Genomic DNA, 6000 nt, shown 5'->3' with positions numbered 1-6000 from the left:
TGTGCTCTGTGTTCTTGCGATTGTGAGGTCACAATGGTGATGACAATTCATAATTAATTTGGCATAGCTTACGTTACCTCATTTGGGTTCGATCAGAGTGCATTTGACAGAGTGCAGTTTACTATTGGCCAGAAACGGTCGCCAGGTTACCAGAAGGAGGAGCCAGAGCATTGTTTTCACATGTGTATGCATAAAGCCCACAGGAAGTCTGGGTTTATTCTCCATACCAGGCATCGTACTCTGTGCTCTGTAGACTGCATGACTGACATTCACACTGCTCAGTATGCATCCTTCGAGGAGCTTTTTTTTAGCTTCACACATTAAGTGTAATAAACTCAAAGCAGTGGGTGCACACACTTTTAAAGAATGTAGAGCGAAAACTTACCTTTTCAAACTTCATTCTGGTTCAGCAAACCCTGAACATTTATTCTGGATGAATGACCCTACTTCTACACTTTAATATTGTGCCTTGTTTGGCATTACAATGCCATGTGAATCATAAATTATTTCTGCTCAGCACTCAGTCCTGTTGTCTTTTCTTGAAATGTGTCCAACAACTTCAATTGCTCTAGAGTCTAGACATAGGCTATACAGTAAGGGTAGGCCTACATACAGAATATCACAAACTGGCGCAATAATAGCCAGCCGTCAGCTAATCAACACTTACCAGCTTATGATGTGGTACTGTTCAAATATGTGCTCTTGAAACAGACTGTTTATTCAAAACAGTTTTATACTCCAATATTTCTGAATACAGTTATACATTTTTGACACTATACTCCAAAATACCACTTGTTACAAAACAGCCCTTTGAAAACACTTGTTCAAGCAACTAGAAACAATAATATACAGTATGTTGCAATCATGTCAATTTTCACCTACGTAGAAAAGGGCCAACAAATTGACACTGCCACTCTGTTTGTACTGATACATACATGAGCACTAGTCAGCAGAGCTGCACCCGTGACAACACGTAGCTTTTCAAGCGACCCGGCTGGCCAGCTGTCGCAGGTCCACCTCGACCGCGCAAAGCAGCCAGTTCGGTCCTGGGCGTGTTCGGACTGCTCCTCCGGCGCCCCAAACAGATAGAGAGATGGGAGAATTTCGCCGCCCCTGCAGAGCGGAGCCGTGTTTAGTCTAGCGGAGGAGGGGAGGAGGCAGCGTGGGGCACAGGAAATGAGGTCAGAAGGAGGAAGGGAGTGTGGAATATTGCGTCCTCTGCCGCCGGGGTCACACAGATGGTCGGCAGGAAAATAGCTGAATATCAGATTTTTCACAGTGGGGGGAGGGTACGGCCGACATGGGGGATGCTGGGAAACAAGGTATAAAACGGTTGAAAGCAGGACCCCTGCTATTTGGAAATGTGTACATGTTTGTATTTAACATCATGATTGCTGGTAATATCCACCACTCTAAATTAACACATCAGCCTGGATGCAGTGAGCATTTGTCCTTAACATCAACTTAAAAGTCAAAGTTTTATCAACACAAACCTTTTGGCAAGTTAATGTTATTGATTGTTCAACTCCTCAGATTACGTCTGTGAAGACAAAAATCTAATGCCTCCGTTTACATGCAGGTCATGATTAGGGAGAAATGCTGATTGAATCATGACTAAGTTAAGGACGACTGTCGATTGAATCCAGGAAGTTGACATTAGTACCTGTCATAATGATAAATTGAGGCCTGAATTATTGCCTTTTATACTTTCACCTCCCTCCCAATAGCTATCCTGCTACTGACTGCAGGCCACTGTAGTCTCGTAACAATGCACAACAGCAGCACACTTGTACAAATAAAGTTTTTTTTAAATATGTTTTTGCACTAAGTCGCTTTCTGTCTCTGGTTTGTGCCTGCAGGACTTGAGGTATTGATTTTTCCACATTCCATTTTCACAATGTGCAATGATGAGTGATAAGGACCATGTTCTGTGAAGAAAGGGATTGCCATTTTGCTGTTAGGAAGTAAGAAATCCTCATGGTGGAGTTCTGCATGTGTTGCCATGACAACTGTAGTAACTTGCCTTCATATCGAAGGTCATTGCACTCAGCATTGTGTGGTCCTGGGAATTGTATTTTTGTGTTCTCCCATGTGTTACCAACACTCTACTTTTCCTAGAGCAAAGCTGCAAGTTATAGCCCGATCATCTTGCAATTATTATGCAGTCCAGGGTTTAGTTTGTTCTTATTTATTTTGAGCACATGGTTTAAAGTTTTATAGTAGACACAGCAAACTGAAACCTTATAACCTATGCTGCAGTAATGTGTCTTAATGTCTGTTTACAGTTATTGGCATGTCTATCAGTGTCATTTACATTGAAAATCTCAAAAAACAAGCTTGAAAAAGTGTGATGTAAGATGCCTTATGTGATTAAATAATGCACAGTCACAGTTATTCAGAGAGGGTTTTCTTTTCCAATACAATCAAAAATATTCATGTGGTACACAGCATGTTACAATGTGTGCTATAGTGAATTATGCTGCATGTGTTGCATTATAGCAGGTCAGGTTTTATTATACACACACACACACACACACACGCACACAGACACACAGGCATGTATAATATCTGTTATAGAAGAATATACCTTGTCTTTTTTCAAACACACCACATCTTTACAAGTGCAAAGATATCTGCTTACATCTCATTCTGAGAAAGCAGCATCTCCTGAATTAGCAGTACAACCAGCACTACTCCAAAAACAGATATTAACCTTCATTTAACATTTCATGACATATTCTCCAGTCTACAGAAATATGAGCACGTGTAGAGTACTTATCAAGTACTTCCTGATGTAATGCAGTCCTTCAGGTCTTAGGTAATTGTTTTAAATGTATTCAACCAATGGAGGTTTCTATTTAATTTAACATAAAGAGTGCTGTCATTTTGTATGATAAAGGCATAAGCAGAAATGTTTAAAGATGAAATAAGGAGCAAATCAGGTCTGTGAGGTCCTGAAAATGATTTTGATGTGTTGGCTCCTGCCGTTGTAAGATGCCATGTGGAGCGCAAGCTCTCATGCCACATTTCAAAGAGAACGCTGCAATAGAGGTTTTAAAAGCATTCTAAAATAAGAGTGCATCTGCGCTCTATAAATAGCATTGTTTCCTATTATGGTGGAGTTTTGTTTTTACTTTCTTACTTTTTTCAATAAATATGTGGGATCATAGACTGGCAACGAATTCTGGAGAATTTCTCGAAAGCACTTTGCCGCTTGCTTTCTTCCCTCTCCCAGATTCCTTTTTGATGACAAAAACTTGTGGAGTGATGTAACGCTGGTGTAAGCGTTACCACAATTCACTGTCTTTCGCTGTCATTGCCTCCTGAGCAAGTCATGCAAACAAGCCAAAAAAAGTGTTTATAAGACAGCCGTCATAACTATTCGTTCAACTTTTTCTACTTAATTGGATCAGTTACGGCCGTAGGTCTGCATCTTTTTTTGTGCTGCTGTGACATTCGTCCAATCTGTCATTTTGGCTTATATTTGAAAAAATACATGTTTATGACTTATGGCTTTTGCTGGCTAGTTCCCCTTGAAACAGGACCACAATCTCGCCTTTTAGACAAAAAGCCAGAATCCATGGCAGGAAGGTCAGAGATCAAGCTTTATCCTTCAGTGGCCTAATAGCTTGCAGTATGTAATTGATCGTAATAAATCACTTATGCATTATGGAATGGAAATTACCCAAGAGGACACAAGCAGGAAAAGGTTCTAATCTATAGTCATTATTACTTTAATCCAAGTATCCGCAAAGGAACTTTATTTTTTATTTTGCCAGGCCAGAATGGAGGTTAGTTTGGCTGGGATAACAAAGCCTACTTAGAAATTAAACAAGCCTGACATAGAAAGTATAATTTTGTTTTCATCTTCTATTTTTCTATCATTTTCTGCCTAGAAGAAGGTACGTGCGCTGAATTGATTCAGTAAAATTACCAGCTGTATAAACGAATGCGTTGTAAAAAAAAAAAAAAAAAAAAAAGAGGGGAAAGTTAGTGCCGTTAGTTCCACTGGATGAAGGAATCCATTAAGTAAATAATGCTTTCCTGTATTTGTTCTGTAATTCAGTTGCTGTTGCCTGACAGTCCTAGTGTTATATTGCTAAAGGGTTACATTTGGATGTAATATAATAAGTTTTCTTTAGCTGTTCTGCAGGCTAATCGGCACACCTGCCTTCCCCAGACCACTTATTCCTGTCTCTGCCCAAAAAGGGACAAGAGTATTCCATTGACCGTAAGCAAACATACAGAGAGTAAGTAGCCACTGTGGTGGAGTGGGTGGGTGGGTGGGTCGGGGCTGAGCAGATCAAAAGAAAAGTCCTGGTTTAATTTGGACGGCTTTGATGTTTGAAGTTGTTGGAGATTCATTACTCTGCCACGGAGCTGAAGATCAGAGGGGTTGCAGAAGGGAGCCTGATCTTCACAGACAGCTCCGGAAAGAGTCCGTACTTTAGTACGCGATTCACTGAGAACTTCAGTACCGTTTACACTGAACTAGAGCAGTCTTTCTAATATTTCCTTAGTAATTCATATCTAACGTTCCAAGTGTAATCAAAATTGGATGAACTGAGCATTGGTTATTTTACAAGATAAAAACTATACACAAGCCACCTGTTATTTTAGATGTGCAATTAGCATAAGGCATACTTTAACTTTTTTAATGACACCTCATTCATCAAGAAATGGCTGAAAAACTGAACCCATTTAGAGGCCTACATCAAATGTGATGGTTGATCAAATTTGACCCTGGTTGATCAAAGATTGTAAAATGCATTCTGAATTCCATTTCATAATTTCATGATTTGCTACTGCTTTAAACCCCCCAAAATATTTAGAATTGTAATATGAATATAATAAAATCAAGATTAATGTATGATGCTGGCATGTGTTCTGATGAATTAGTCAGTTTTGTAATGCAATTGCATTTTACCAAATAATTGAATTCTTTAATGCATCCAATTAAATTGAAAAAAAAAACTACAGCTTTTTTAGTTGTTGTCCAAGATGATGACACAAATCTTTTTTTTTTTGCATGGGGATTGTGTTTCTTCATCACTGAGTGATCTAATTTGGCCTCATAATAGACTACAGGAGACAACTTGGACTCTTTATCATGGTCTCAGCCAAATAGTAAGAATGTTACTCAGTAAAATAACCGTCGCGAACATGAAGTATAACTTATTATGTTGTATCGCGATTCCAACTATATCTGATAAGCAGATTCAATTAGTAACCATCTGATGAAACCAAGTCTTTAAATAGACGGCTTCAGAAATCTTTCCTCCGATCCAGGGTTCCCACTGCAGTGTTGCTGTGTTTACATGAGCATTTCTTTCCTTAAACACCACTGATGGAACAGTCGCTGCGCAGTCGCCATTTGCCAAATATGTCCAATGGCGATATTAACTGCCCTGCTCATAGGAGGCAATAATCCTGCCAGGGTTGCTGTAAACCAATCCATCGCTAAGATAAATATCTAATAACAGGGTATAAATATAGAACATATAAATATAGACAGAAAAAATATGTGCCAGAGCAAAAAGGGACTATTTTTCAGTCCTCTGGAGCATCAGTTTATATAACCTCATATTTTGCATGTGTCTTGTTCGGAGCAGTTTTGGTTCCCCATTTTGTTGTAAGGGGCTCCTCCCGATCCTCAGAAGGTTGTTGCATCATTTATTGTTGAAATAATATTGAAATGTAATTCTCTTACATTCAAGTCCTCTGTGAAGGGAGAATGAACATTAACATATCTTTATTTGTCTTTGCTCAATTTCTTTTAATGCATAAAACGAGAAGGGGATTTGTGGAGTTTGCAATACCTACAATTTTTTTTTTTTTTTTTTGTAAAATCAAAAAGAGAGTTAAGTAGCGTGGTAAGAAATGCTTCCGATAATATTGACCCTTTATTTAAGCAACATCACAACTCATTGCATCAAATTCTCAGTGTCATATCAACCCTAATAGTGTATATAAACCTAGCAATGATTATTTGCTGTGTTC

Source organism: Anguilla anguilla, chromosome 7, assembly GCF_013347855.1.
Source record: "Anguilla anguilla isolate fAngAng1 chromosome 7, fAngAng1.pri, whole genome shotgun sequence".
Taxonomy (NCBI): Eukaryota; Metazoa; Chordata; class Actinopteri; order Anguilliformes; family Anguillidae; genus Anguilla; species Anguilla anguilla.
This window is presented reverse-complemented; position numbering follows the sequence as displayed.